The sequence below is a fragment of the Amblyomma mixtum genome, chromosome 3 (assembly GCF_055824585.1).
Source record: "Amblyomma mixtum isolate Tamu chromosome 3, ASM5582458v1, whole genome shotgun sequence".
In the NCBI taxonomy this organism is placed as follows: Eukaryota; Metazoa; Arthropoda; class Arachnida; order Ixodida; family Ixodidae; genus Amblyomma; species Amblyomma mixtum.
Window position 1 is genome coordinate 7,192,052 of NC_143014.1, and position 15,142 is coordinate 7,207,193.

At 46.3% G+C, this 15,142-nt stretch overlaps 1 long non-coding RNA gene across 3 annotated transcripts; it reads right to left on the minus strand.

The window, feature by feature from the left end:
• Nucleotides 1–10,080: 10,080 nt before the first annotated feature.
• On the minus strand, nt 10,081–12,216 carry LOC149349161 (uncharacterized). 3 transcript variants are annotated; one of them, XR_016289384.1, is made up of 5 exons: nt 12,074–12,216; nt 11,244–11,391; nt 10,981–11,131; nt 10,710–10,875; nt 10,081–10,339 (listed from the first exon to the last, which is right to left on the minus strand). It is a non-coding gene; the product is annotated as an uncharacterized LOC149349161 (long non-coding RNA). The 3 variants fall into 3 exon arrangements; XR_016289383.1 differs by having other exon boundaries at nt 11,244–11,431; XR_016289385.1 differs by lacking the exon at nt 10,981–11,131 and having other exon boundaries at nt 11,244–11,431.
• Nucleotides 12,217–15,142: the final 2,926 nt, after the last annotated feature.

Consider the following 15,142-nt stretch of genomic DNA (forward strand, 5'->3'; position numbering starts at 1 on the left):
GGCTCTAGCTACGGGCTGTGTCAGCGCTGTTTCTACAATGATCTTAAACCAATTAGCCAAACTCTCCACTGTGCTGAGTTTCATTCCTTCGACATCGGGACCTTTCTCTTTTGACGTTATTCACCCTCTCCGCAATCATTCCCTCTGTACTACCCTGCTTGCATCACTTTCGTGCTGTTCTCAGCTCTTCACGTTCCAGCGCCTGTGTAGTGCTCTAGCTGCATGCTGTGTCAGCGTGGTTTCTACCATGATCTTAGACATTTAAACCCTGCTCTCCACTCTCGTGAGTTTCATTCCTTCGACATCGGCTCTTTCCCTTTTGACATTCTTCTCGCGCTCCGCAATCGTTCCCTGTGCAACACGCTTCTTGTATCAGTTTCGTGCTGTGCTCAGCTCTTCACGTTCCAGCGCCTATTTTGTGCTCTAGCTATGTGCGGTTTCACCGCTGTTTCTACAATGATCTTAAAACAATAAGCCAAACTCTCCACTCTCCTGACTTTCCTTCCTTCGACATCGGGCCCTTTCCCTTCTGACATTCTTCTCGCTCCCCGCAATCCTTCCCTGTGTACTACGCTTCCTCTATCAGTTTCGTCCTGTGCTCAGCTCTTCATGTTCCAGCACCAGTTTTGTGCTCTAGCTACCTGCTCTGTCAGCGCAGTTTCTAGAACGATCTTAAACCAATAAGCCAAACTTTCCACTCTCCTGAGGTTCTTTCCTTCCACATCGGGCGCTTTCTTTTTTGATGTTCTTCATGCTCTCCGCAATATTTCCCTGTGTGCTACGCTGCTTACATCAATTTCGTGCTGTGCTCAGCTCTTCACGTTCCAGTCCCTGTGTTGTGCTCTAGCTTCGTGCTCTGTCAGCGCTGTTTCTTTAATGACCATAAACCTGTAAAACGAACTCTCCACTCTCCTGACTATCATTCCTTCAACATCAGGACCTTTCTTTTTTGACGTTCTTCACACTCTCCGCAATATTGCCCTGTGTGCTACGCTGCTTGCATCAGTTTCGTGCTGTGCTCAGCTCTTCACGTTCCAGTCCCAGTGTTGTGTTCTAGCTTCGTGCTGTGTCAGCTCTGTTTCTTTCATGATCTTTAACCTGTAAACCGAACTCTCCACTCTCCTGAGTTTCATTTCTTCGACATCGCGACCTTTCTCTTTTGACATTCTTCTCGCTCTTCGCCATCGTTCTCTGTGTACTACGCTTCTTATATCAGTTTCTCGCTGTGCTCAGCTCTTTACATTCTTGCGCCTGTCTTGTGCTCTAGCTTCGTGCTGTGTCCCCGCTGTTTCTACAATGATCTTAAACCAATAAGCCCAACTTTCCACTCTCCTGAGTTTGATTCCTTCTTCATCGGGCCCTTTCTCATTTGACGTTCTTCACGCTCTCCGCAATCCTTCCCTGTGTACTACGCTGCTTGCATCAGTATTGTGCTCTCCTCAGCTCTTTACTTCCCAGCGCCTGTGTTGTGCTCTAGCTTCGTGCTGTGTCAGCGCTGTTTCTACCATGATCTTAAACCTTTAAACCCTGCTCTCCACTCTCCTGAGTTTCCTACCTTCGACATCGGGGCCTTTCCCTTCTGACATTCTTCTCGCTCTCCGCAATCCTTCCCTGTGTACTACGCTTCCTCTATCAGTTTCTGTGGTGCTCAGCTCTTCACGTTCCAGCACCTGTTTTGGGCTCTAGCTACGGGTTCTGCAAGCGCTGTTTCTAGAACGATCTTAAACCAATAAGCCAAACTCTCCACTCTCCTGAGGTTCTTTCCTTTGACATCGGGCCCTTTCTTTTTTGATGTTCTTCATGCTCTCCGCAATATTTCCCTGTGTGCTACGCTGCTTGCATCAGTTTTGTACTGTGCTCACCTTTTCACGTTCCAGTCCCTGTGTCGTGCTCTAGCTTCGTGCTGTGTCAGCGCTGCTTCTTTCATGATATTTAACCTGTAAACCCAACTCTCCACTCTCCTGAGTTTCATATCTTCGACATCGGGACCTTTCTCTTTTGACATTCTTCTCGCTCTCCGCAATCGTTCTCTGTGTACTACGCTTCTTGTATCAGTTTCGTGCTGTGCCCAGCTGTTTACGTTCCAACGCCTGTGTTGTGCTCTAGCTTCGTGCTGTATCACCACTGCTTCTTCAATGATCTTTTAACCAATAAGCCCACATCTCCGCTCTCATGAGTTTGATTCCTTCGACATCGGGCCGTTTCTTTTTCGACATTCTTCACCCTCTCCGCAATCCTTCCCACTGTACTACGCTGCTTGCATCACTTTCGTGCTGTTCTCAGCTCTTCACGTTCCAGCGCCTGTGTTGTGCTCTAGCTAGGTGCTGTTTCAGCGCTGTTTCTACAATAATCTTAAACCGATAAGCCAAACTATCCACGCTGCTGAGTTTCATTCCTTTGACATCGGGCACTTTCTTTTTTGACGTTCTTCATGCTCTCCACAATATTGCCCTGTGTGCTACGCTGCTTGCATCAGTTTAGTGGTGTGCTCAGCTCTTCACGTTCCGGCGCCAGTTTTGGGCTCTAGCTACATGCTGTGTCAGCGCTGTTTCTACAATGATCTTAAACCAATAACCCAAACTATCCACTCTGCTGAGTTTCATTCCTTTGACATCGGGCACTTTCTTTTTTGACGTTCTTCATGCTCTCCACAATATTGCCCTGTGTGCTACGCTGCTTGCATCAGTTTATTGGTGTGCTCAGCTCTTCACGTTCCGGCGCCAGTTTTGGGCTCTAGCTACATTCTGTGTCAGCGCTGTTTCTACAATGATCTTAAACCAATAACCCAAACTATCCACTCTGCTGAGTTTCATTCCTTTGACATCGGGCACTTTCTTTTTTGACGTTCTTCATGCTCTCCACAATATTGCCCTGTGTGCTACGCTGCTTGCATCAGTTTAGTGGTGTGCTCAGCCCTTCTCGTTCCAGCCCCTGTGTTGTGCTCTAGCTTCGTGCTGTGTCATCGCTGTTTCTACCATAATCTTAAACCTTTAAGCCCTGCTCTCCACTCTCCTGAGTTTCATTCCTTCGACATCGGTTCTTTTCCCTTTTGACATTCTTCTCGCTCTCTGCAACCGTTCCCTGTGTACAACGCTTCTTGTATCAGTTTCGTGCTGTTCTCAGCTCTTCATGTTCCAGCGCCTGTTTTTGTGCTCTATCTACGTGTTGTGTGAGTGCTGTTTCTACAATGAACTTAAACCAATAAGCCCAACTCTCCACTCTCCTGAGTTTGATTCCTTCGACATCAGGACCTTTCTCTTTTGTCGTCATTCACGCTCTGCGCAATATTTCCCTCTGCACTAAGATGCTTGCATCAGTTTCGTTCTGTGCTCAGCTCTAGACTTTCCAGCGCCTGTGTCGTGCTTTACCTTCGTGCTGTGTCACCGTTGTTTCTACAATGATCTTAAACCGATAAGCCAACTCTCCACTCTCCTGAGTTTGATTCCTTCGACATCGGGCCCTTTGTTTTTTTTTATGTTCTCCATGCTCTCCGCAATATTTCCTTGTGTGCTACGCTGCTTGCATCATTTCCATGCTGTTCTCAGCACTTCTCGTTCCAGCGCCTGTGTTGTGCTCTAGCTTCGTGCTGTGTCAGCGCTGTTTCTACCATGATCTTAAACCTTTAAACCCTGCTCTCCACTCTGCTGAGATTCATTCCTTCTACATCGGCTCCTTTCCCTTTTGACATTCTTCTCGCTCTCTGCAATCGTTCCCTGTGTACTTACCTTCTCGCATCAGTTTCGTGCTGTGCCCAGCTCTTTACGTTCCAGCGCCTGTGTTGTGCTCTATCTTCGTGCTGTGTCACAACTGCTTCTACAATAATCTTAAACCAATAAGCCCTCATCTCCGCTCTCATGTGTTTGATTCCTTTGACATCGGGCACTTTCGCTTTTGACGTTCATCACGCTTTGCGCAATATTTCCCTGTGTACTACGCTGCTTGCATCAGTTTCGTGCTGTGCTCAGCTCTTCACGTTCCAGCGCCTGTGTTGTGCTCTAGCTACGTGCTGTTTCAGCGCTTTTTCTACAATGAAATCTAGGCAGTTAAATTTTCATGTAAGCTTAACTTATAGTGGAGCACCAATACAAATCACAAATAATATCAAAATTCTGGGTGTTACATTTTCTCAGAGTATGCTATGGGATGGTCACATTGATGCTGTTTTAACCAAGTTATCTCGAGCAGTTGGCATTATTTCCCGTTACAGAGCTTTTCTTCCGTATCAAGTAAAGATTCTGCTTTATAATTCCCTGTTTTACTCTCATCTTAATTACTGTTTTTTAATCTGGGGCACAACCACGTATACAAACTTGCAAAAGATCTTCATACTTCAAAAAAAACTTATCAGAATACTTTTCAATCAATCATACAACAGTCACTCGCAAGGTCTTTTCCCAAAAGCAAACATAATACCAGTATTCAATCTATACAATTATAAGCTAACACTTGCATTCCAGCGCGAATTAAAAAGTCATCTTGAATCTTTGCATGAGTTGTCTTTACTGGAAAAAAGAACTGTTTGTTACCCTACACGTCATAAAGAGGAGTGGATTGTACCAACTCCTAGAACCAACTATGCAATGGAAAAATTATCCTTCACCCTTCCAACACTATTAAATAACTATAAAAAATCCGGGACTGACCTGTTTATTATATCTAAACGCGAATTACGACAGCTTCACTGCATACACTCCTAAAAATTGTACCTTTGTTCCTATGATATGTATAGTTAATGTTTTGTTTATTGTACCTCTTTGTGCCCTCTGTATTTATTGCATTGTTGTTGTTTTTTCTTCTTTTTTCTTTCTACTGTATTTTATTTTCGCTCTGCTAAATCGCGAAGAGTTTAGATGTGTATATTTATGTTGTTCCATGCCTTGCTGCTGTTGCCCTGTACAGGGGGGTTGTGGGCCTTTGTCAAGCTGCCGTTTACGAGCAGCTTTTACCCACAACCTCCTCCATCATACCGATGGAAATAAAGATTATTATTATTATTATTATTATCTTATACCAATAAGCCAAACTATCCACTCTGCTGAGTTTCATTCCTTTTACATCGGGCACTTTCTTTTTTGACGTTCTTCATGCTCTCCACAATATTTCCCTGTGTGCTACGCTGCTTGCGTCAGTTTAGTAGTGTGCTCAACTCTTCACGTTCCGGCGCCAGATTTGGGCTCTAGCTACGTGCTGTGTCAGCGCTGTTTCTACAATGATCTTAAACAAGTAAGCCCAACTCTCCACTCTCCTCAGTTTGGTTCCTTCGACATCCGGTCATTTCCCTTTTGACGTTCTTCACGCTCTCCGCAATATTTCCCTGTGTACTACGATGCTTGCATCTGTTTCGTGCTGTGCTCAGCTCTTCACGTTCCAGCGCCTGTGTTGTGCTCTAGCTTCGTCCTGTATCAGTGCTGTTCCATTCATGATCTTAAACCTGTAAACCCAACTCGCCACTCTCCTGAGTTTCATTCCTTCGACATCAGGCCCTTTCTCTTTTGACATTCTTCTCGCTCTTCGCAATCCTTCCCTGTTTACTACGCGTCCTGTATCAGTTTCGTCCAGTGCTCATCTCTTCACGTTCCAGCGCCTGTTTTGGGCTCTAGCTAGGTGCTGTTTCAGCGCTGTTTCTACAATGATCTTAAACCAATAAGCCAAACTATCCACTCTGCTGAGTTTCATTCCTTTGACATCGGGCACTTTCTTTTTTGACGTTCTTCATGCTCTCCACAATATTTCCCTGTGTGCTATGCTCCTTGCATCAGTTTAGTGGTGTGCTGAGCTCTTCACGTTCCAGCCCCTGTGTTGTGCTCTAGCTTCGTGCTGTGTCAGCGCTGTTTCTACCATCATCTTAAACCTTTAAACCGTGCTCTCCACTCTCCAGAGTTTCCTTCCTTCCACATCGGTTCCTTTCCCTTTTGACATTCTTATCGCTCTCCGCAATCGTTCCCTGCGTACTACGCTTCTTGTATAGGTTTCGTGCTGTGCTCAGCTCTTCACGTTCCAGCGCCTGTTTTCTGCTCTAGCTACGTGTCTTGTGAGTGCTGTTTCTACAATGATCTTAAACCAATAAGCCCAACTCTCCACTCTCCTGAGTTTGATTCCTTCGACATCCGGCCGTTTCTCTTTTGACGTTCTTCACGCTCTCCGCAATATTGCCCTGTGTACTACGATGCTTGCATCAGTTTCCTGCTGTGCTCAGCTCTTCACGTTCCAGCCCCTGTGTTGTGCTCTAGCTTCGTGATGTGTCAGCGCTGTCTCTACAATGAACTTAAACCAGTAAGCCCAACTCTCCACTCTCCTGAGTTTAATTCCTTCGACATCCGGCCATTTCCGTTTTGACGTTCTTCACGCTCTCCGCAATATCTCCCTGTGTACTACGATGTTTGCATCAGTTTCGTGCTGAGCTGAACTCTTCACGTTCTAGCCCCTGTGTTCTCCTCTAGCTTCGTCGTGTATCAGCGCTGTTCCTTTCATGATCTTAAACCTGTAAACCCAACTCTCCACTCTGCTGAGTTTTCTTCCTTCGACATCGGTTCCTTTCCCTTTTGACATTCTTCTCGCTCTGCGCAATCGTTCCCTGCGTACTACGCGTCCTGTATCAGTTTCGTGCTGTGCTGAGCTCTTCACGTTCCAGCGCCTGTTTTGCGCTCTAGCTACCTGCTGTGTCAGCGCTGTTTCTACAATGATCCTAAAACAATAAGCCAAACTATCCACTCTCCTGAGTTTGATTCCTTTGACATCAGGCACTTTCTTTTTTGACGTTCATCATGCTCTCCACAATATTTCCCTCGTGCTACGCTGCTTGCATAAGTTTAGTGGTGTGCTCAGCTCTTCACGTTCCAGCGCCTGTGTTGTACTCTAGCTTAGTGCGTTGTCACCGCTGTTTCTACAATGATCTTAAACGAATAAGCCCAACTCTCCACTCTCCTGAGTGTGATTCCTCCGACATCGGGCCCTTTCTCTTTTGATGTTCTTCACGCTGTCCGCAATAATTTCCTGTGTACTGCTCTGCTTGCATCTGTTTCGTGTTGTGCTTAGCTCTTCACGTTCCAGCGCTTGCTTTGTGCTCTAGCTACGTGCTATGTCAGCGCTGTTTCTACAATGATCTTAGACCAATAAGCCCAACTCTCCAATCTCCTCAGTTTCATTCCTTTGACATCGGGCCCTTTCACTTCTGGCGTTCTTCACGCTCTCCGCAATATTTCCCTGCGTGCTACGCTGCTTGCATCACTTTCGTGCTGTGCTCAGATCTTCACGTTCCATCCCCTGTGTTGTGCTCTAGCTTCGTCCTGTGTCAGCGCTGTTTCTTTCATGATCTTAAACCTGTAACCCCAACTCTCCACTCTCCTGATTTTCATTCCTTCGACATCGGGCCCTTTCCCTTTGGACATTCTTTCGCTCTCCGCAATGCTTCCCTGTGTTCTTCGCGTCCTGTATCAGTTTCGTGCTGTGCTCAGCTCTTCACGTTCCAGCCCCAGTTTTGGGCTCCAGCTACGTGCTCTGTCAGCGCTGCTTCTACAATGATCTTAAACCAATAAGCCAAACAGTCTACTCTCCTGAGTTTCATACCTTTGACATGCGGCCCCTTCTTTTTTGACGTTCTTCATGCTCTCCACAATATTCCCCTGTGTGCTACGCTGTTTGCATCAGTTTAGTGGTGTGCTCAGCCCTTCTCGTTCCAGCCCCTGTGTTGTGCTCTAGCTTCGTCCTGTGTCAGCGCTGTTTCTTTCATGATCTTAAACCAATAAGCCAAACTATCTACTCTGCTCAGTTTGATTCTTTCGACATCGGGCCCTTTCTCTTTTGACGTTCTTCACGCTCTCCGCAATATTTTCCTGTGTACTACGATGCTTGCATCATTTTCGTGCTGTGCTCAGCTCTACACTTTCGAGCGCCTGTGTCGTGCTCTAGCTTCGTGCTGTGTCACCGCTGTTTCTACAATGATCTTAAACCAATAAGCCCAACTCTCCACTCTCCTGAGTTTGATTCCTTCTTGATCGGGCTCTTTATCATTTCACGTTCTTCACGCTCTCCGCAATATTTCCCTGCGTGCTACGCTGCTTGCATCAGTTTCGTGCTGTGCTCAGATCTTCACGTTCCAGCCCCTCTGTTGTGCTCTAGCTTCGTCCTGTGTCAGCGCTGTTTCTTTTATGATCTTAAACCTTTAACCCCAACTCTCCACTCACCTGATTTTCATTCCTTCGACATCGGGCCCTTTCCCTTTTGACATTCTTTCGCTATCCGCAATCCTTCCCTGTGTTCTACGCGTCCTGTATCAGTTTCGTGCTGTCCTCAGCTCTTCACGTTCCAGCGCCAGTTTTGGGCTCCACCTACGTGCTGTGTCAGCGCTGTTTCTACAATGATCTTAAACCAATAAGCCAAACAGTCCACTCTCCTGAGTTTCATACCTTTGACATCCGGCCCCTTCTTTTTTGACGTTCTTCATGCTCTCCGCAATATTCCCCTGTGTGCTACGCTGCTTGCATCAGTTTAGTGGTGTGCTCAGCCCTTCTCGTTCCAGCCCCTGTGTTGTGCTCTAGCTTCGTCCTGTGTCAGCGCTGTTTCTTTCATGATCTTAAACCAATAAGCCAAACTATCTACTCTGCTCAGTTTGATTCTTTCGACATCGGGCCCTTTCTCTTTTGACGTTCTTCACGCTCTCCGCAATATTTTCCTGTGTACTACGATGCTTGCATCATTTTCGTGCTGTGCTCAGCTCTACACTTTCGAGCGCCTGTGTCGTGCTCTAGCTTCGTGCTGTGTCACCGCTGTTTCTACAATGATCTTAAACCAATAAGCCCAACTCTCCACTCTCCTGAGTTTGATTCCTTCTTGATCGGGCTCTTTATCATTTCACGTTCTTCACGCTCTCCGCAATATTTCCCTGCGTGCTACGCTGCTTGCATCAGTTTCGTGCTGTGCTCAGATCTTCACGTTCCAGCCCCTCTGTTGTGCTCTAGCTTCGTCCTGTGTCAGCGCTGTTTCTTTTATGATCTTAAACCTTTAACCCCAACTCTCCACTCACCTGATTTTCATTCCTTCGACATCGGGCCCTTTCCCTTTTGACATTCTTTCGCTATCCGCAATCCTTCCCTGTGTTCTACGCGTCCTGTATCAGTTTCGTGCTGTCCTCAGCTCTTCACGTTCCAGCGCCAGTTTTGGGCTCCACCTACGTGCTGTGTCAGCGCTGTTTCTACAATGATCTTAAACCAATAAGCCAAACAGTCCACTCTCCTGAGTTTCATACCTTTGACATCCGGCCCCTTCTTTTTTGACGTTCTTCATGCTCTCCGCAATATTCCCCTGTGTGCTACGCTGCTTGCATCAGTTTAGTGGTGTGCTCAGCCCTTCTCGTTCCAGCCCCTGTGTTGTGCTCTAGCTTCGTGCTGTGTCACCGCTGTTTCTACAATGATCTTAAACCAATAAACCCAACTCGCCACTCTGCTGAGTTTGATTCCTTCTTCATCGGACCCTTTATCATTTGACGTTCTTCACGCTCTCCGCAATATTTCCCTGTGTTACCCTGCTTGCACCAGTTTCGTGCTATGCTCGCTCTTCACGTTCCAGCCCCTCCCACGAAACACAAAAAGCGCTAACAGACGTCTAAAAAAAGTCTCGGAAAAAAAAAGCTTGACATCTAGAAGTTTCATCTAAGGAGTGTTTTGGACTTAGACGTTTACTAGCCCTCTATTAGCTCTGCTAGCGCTACGCTTGTATACGGCTAGAAAACTTCTGAGGTAGAACTTTTCTAGAATTTTTTTAGACGTTCCTTTTTTTTCCGAAATGGGTGCCTATAATATCTTACGCATTTGAAGACTAATTTTTAGTGCTGCCTTTAAACCCTCTAAGGCTTTAAAAATGTTATAGTTCATTTTTCTGGAATACACTCAAAAATGAACTCAAAGCTGATTTGCAATGACCCGAACAATAAGCCCACATTACAAGGGATCTATGGCTGTAGTAATGAGCCATAAATGCATGTGCTAGCACAGTTTTCAGTCACTGCGTTACTCTTTATTGAATCCAGTGCATACACCCTCGCAAAAAAAGAAAGGGACCAGGAAATTAATGTTAGAAGCCATGGAGGAGGTAGCTTTACTGATTTGACTGACAATACAGTAAGCACTTGGATGGCGGGAAAGTGTCGAGCAGCAACCAATTGTTAAATCAAAAATTCATTCGGCCCCAGGCCTTGTTCACAACAGATGCGTTGATGATCAAGTTTCTGTGATGTGGACGGCAATGAAGAGCTAGCTAGGTGTTCCAAACATCGCTTTTCTTGGAAGAAGGATGCCAACTAGATGGTAACAAGGGGAAGTCAAATCCAGCTCTGTTCAGCAGCCTGCAGAAGTGAAAAATATTAGAGTAACCAAAAGCACAGTCAGTCAGCTGCATGTAGAATGGCCAATGAGGAGTCGGAAGCAAATAAGACCAGGAAATGGCAAGGAGTGACAGCACAGGCAATAAAATAAGCTAACCAAAAACATATATGCATATGATGTCATTGCAAGCGGCCTTTCAGCAGAGTGCTAAGGCTCACCATAAACTCAAGAAGTCAATCACTGTGGAGGCCTTTAACAGAAGCAAAATTCAAACAGCGTGCATGGACACTGAAAGCCAAGCAGTCAATAGCAAGTGCACTGCCTTACTGTGATGCACACTGCACTCACAGAACCTTCTAAGCTGCATCTTGCAAACAGGTTTTCTCTTACCTGCAAGATGTGGCTGAATCAAAAGTGGTTGATGGTTGACATCTTGCACCGTCGCACGAAAACATAGCAGAGATGCTGCTGTCCTGGTAATACCTGCATCACTTCAGTATACACCAGAGATGGGTTAAATCTTGGACCTTTCCTTGACAGCCACACAGGGGCACATCTGAAAGATAAGAGTGTATGTATAGGGCTCCTAACACTGCATTGCAAAACAAGCCCTTTCTAATCTGTACGATGAAGCTCAAACAGCGGGCAAGAGATTACTTACACCACTGCAAAAGAAGCATTTGTCCAGATTCCCACCTCAGAACTGAAACAATCTCCCAGCCAAGTTTTCTGAACAATCAAGTACAAGGTGCTGCGATTAATTTGCGTGAAACTAGACCAGGTCCTTGCTCCTCTGGCCAGCAGTTGGGGTTCTAAAGGACAAACAAATAATGGCGCTTGAGTAATGAACATTAGCAAACAGCCTAGACATATACAAGAAATCATGAAGTGAAAGAAAAGGTGTCAGCTGCAAAGCGTGCTTACCAAAACTTGAGAATTTGAGCAGGCAAGGAGGTCCTCTGAAAATCACTGTTGAACAGCCTGTACCCAAAACGAAATGCACGCAGTGAAGCAGGGACAACGCCAGCTGTGCACGGCGCAATGGTTTTCCAAAAAATAAAAGCTGCCATGCCTGCAAAGAGCCGTAGTACTTCACTGCACTGTCAAACAGCCTGCACACATACAGAACAGCACCACTGAGTAAACTACCTTTGTAACGGGGCTCTCAATCGTAATGAAATAAAAGCTTGCCGCAGTTAAGATAACCAAAAACTGAAGGCACAGCGCACGAAGGACAGGACAGGTCCTTCGTGCGCTGTGCCTTCAGTTTTAACAATGTACCGACTAGCCCAAACAAATACCTTAGTGAAGATAACCAAAGCCTTTTTAGCAAGAGTTTCACTGACGGCAATCACAGCAAGAATTAGAGCACACAGGTGGCCAGATAAGAGTCCTTGGCAAGAATAAAACCCTGCCAGAATGCAATAGAGCACAGACTTTAATCAACGTCTAGGAAAAAATTCGCGCCTTATCAACGTATGTTTAAACAAAGCTGGTTGGTTTGAAGCTTTGTCACGTTCACCTTGTCACCGCCTTGGTAAAGAAAGCAACTCGCATGCGAGAGCAGCCTAGCTGTATCCACCTAACAATAGCTCAAATAGTACTTTGGTATATAAAGCACTGGCTGATACTGTTTTGTGATTTGTAAACCAAAGGAGTGACACACTAGCCGACCGTTCAATCAGGCGCGTTAGAGGCTTAGCTAAAGCAAGGCCGACACTTTCACTACAGAAACGAAATGAAAGGTTACTTACTTTTGCGGAAAACGAGGCTCACATCTCAGTGCAGCACTCGTAGTAAACGATACCGCAGAAAAATGGGAAACTGCGAACTGCAGCGGCGTGAAGTGTCAACCAGCGCGGAAAAAAGTGCGCAGCGAAACGTACAACGTACACAGCATCCACTTCACGCGCGTAGCTATCGCTAGGCTCTGCAACGCTAAATGGCGAAATGAAGTACTAAATTTCTAAACGTAAAAATAAACAAATCATCAAAGAACCAAAAAACAAATTGAATCTAATACTTTCATGTAAAACTAAGCAATTGCAGCTTGCACTAAGATTTATTTCTGCTTGAAACGGTTAAAACCACTTTGGCAAACTAGCCTGCATCGCCACCGTGCGGAGCGACACCAAGCAGCAAGCCGCGGCGTGACTCAAGAAACCACGGAAAGATTATTGCCTCCAAGATCTGCCGACACGATAGCGCGCGGGTGATAAGTGCGCGAGCGAGCTCGGCGAAGGCGGCGGGAAGGCGGCGAAGGCAGTGTACGCTGTGCCTGTCAATCCGCGTGCTGCCGCCAGCTAGCCGAGGCGTAACAGGCGTTCACAACATGAAGCAAATTTTTTCGCTCGCGTAACTACCGTCGGCTTTCAGGGCCATCATATGTTACCTAAATCTAGCCTTACGAGTTGCGGGTTAGCTGCACTCGATGTGGAATGTGATTCGGGCTCCGTAGGAGAAAACGCGCTTTCAGTATTCGAATACAAAGAGCGGTCTTTGCACCGGCGCGCCTGCTCTTCGAAACGTCAAGCAGAAGAGCCATCTAATTTATGTGCCGTGATTTACAGCATGTTTAATCCACGGCGGCAACTCTCTGCTGATTGCTAGGCGCGTCTCCTTGACGTGGTCTCAAGTTCCACGTGTTAAAAACAAGTCTAGAAAACATCTGACTGCAGAAGTTTCACAGAAGTTTCACAGCAAACATCTGACTGCAGATGTTTAAGAGACGTCGCAGAGGAAACTTCTTCTTGTCGACATCTATGAGACGTTTGAACGCAGCGCAAGACATTTGTAGTCATTTGGAGCTGTCTCGAGACGTTTGTAAGACATTTTGTGTTTCGTGGACTGTGTTGTGCTCTAGCTTCGTGCTGTGTCAGCGCTGTTTCAAGAAAGATCTTAAACCAATAAGCCCAACTCTCCACTCTCATGAGTTTAATTCCTTCGACATCAGGCCCTTTCTCTTTTGACGTTCTTCAAGCTCCGCAATATATCCCTGTGCACTACGCTGCTTGCACCAGTTTCGTGCTGTGCTCAGCTCTTCACGTTCCAGCCCCAGTGTTGTGCCTTAGCTTCGTGCTGTGTCAGCGCTGTTTCTACGATGATCTTAAACCAATAAGCCCAACTCTCCACTCATTAGTTTGATTTCTTCGACATCGGGCCCTTTCTGTTTTGACGTTCTTCGCGCTCTCCGCAATATTTCTCTGTGTTCTACGCTGCTTGCACCAGTTTCGTGCTGTGCTCAGCTCTTCACGTTCCAGCCCCAGTGTTGTGCTCTAGCTTCGTGCTCTGTCAGCGCTGTTTCTACAATGATCTTAAATCAATAAGCCCAACTCTCCACTCTCATTAGTTTGATTCCTTCGACATCGTGCCCTTTCTCATTTGACGTTCTTCGCGCTCTCCGCAATATTTCTCTCTGCGCTACGCTGCTTGCACCAGTTTCGTGCTGTGCTCAGCTCTTCACGTTCCAGCCCCTGTGTAGTGCTCTAGCTTCGTGCTGTGAAAGCGCTGTTTCTACAATGATCTTAAACCAATAGCCCAACTCACCACTCTCATGAACTTGATTCCTTCGGCATCAGGTCATTTCCCTCTTTACGTTCTTCACCCTCTCCGCAATATTTGCCTGTGTACTACGCTTCCTCTATCAGTTTCCTGCTGTGGTCAGGTCTTCACGTTCCAGCACCTCTTTTGGGCTCTAGCTACAGGCTGTGTCAGCGCTGTTTCTACAATGATCTTAAACCAATGAGCCAAACTATCTACTCTCCTGAGTTTGATTCCTTTGACATCGGGCACTTTCTTTTTTGACGTTCTTCATGCTCTCCACAATATTTACCTGTGTGCTACACTGCTTACATCAGTTTAGTGGTGTGCTCAGCTCTTAGCGTTCCAGCTCCTGTGTTGTGCTCTAGCTTCGTGCTGTGTCATCGCTGTTTCTTTCACGATCTTTACCCTGTAAACCCAACGCTCCACTCTTCTGAGTTTCATTTCTAGGACATCGGGACCTTTCTCTTTTGACATTCTTCTCGCTCTCCACAATCGTTCCCTGTGTACTACGCATCTTGTATCAGTTTCGTGCTGTGCTCAGCTCTTCACGTTCCAGCGCCTGTTTTGTGCTCTAGCTACGTGCTGTGTCAGCGCTGTTTCTACAATGATCTTAAATCAATAAGCCCAACTCTCAACTCTCCTGAGCTTGATTCCTTCGATATCCGGACGTTTCTTCTTTGACATTCTTCACCCTCTCCGCAATCCTTCCCTCTGTACTACGCTGCTTGCATCACTTACGTGCTGTTCTCAGCTCTTCTCGTTCCAGCGCCTGTGTTGTGCTCTAGCTTTGTGCTGTGTCAGCGCTATTTCTACTATGATCTTAAACCTTTAAACCCTGCCCTCCACACTCCTGAGTTTCATTCCTTCGACATCGGTTCCTTTCCTTTTTGACATTATTCTCGCTCTCTGCAATCGTTCCTTGTGTATTTCGCTTCTTGTATCACTTTCGTGCTGTGCTCGGCTCTTCACGTTCCAGCGCCTGTGTTGTGCTCTAGCTTCGCGATCTGTCAGCGCTGTTTCTACAATGATCTTAAACCAGTAAGCCCAACTTTCCAATCTCATGAGGTTGATTCCTTCGACAACCGGCCGTTTCTCTTTTGACGTTCTTCACGCTCTCTGCAATATTTCCCTGTGTGCTACGCTGCTTGCATCAGTTTCGTGCAGTGCTCAGCTCAACAGGTTCCAGTCCCAGTGTTGTGCTCTAGCTTCGTGCTGTGTCAGCGCTGCTTCTTTCATGATCTTTAACCTGTAAACCCAACTCTCCACTCTCTTGAGTTTCA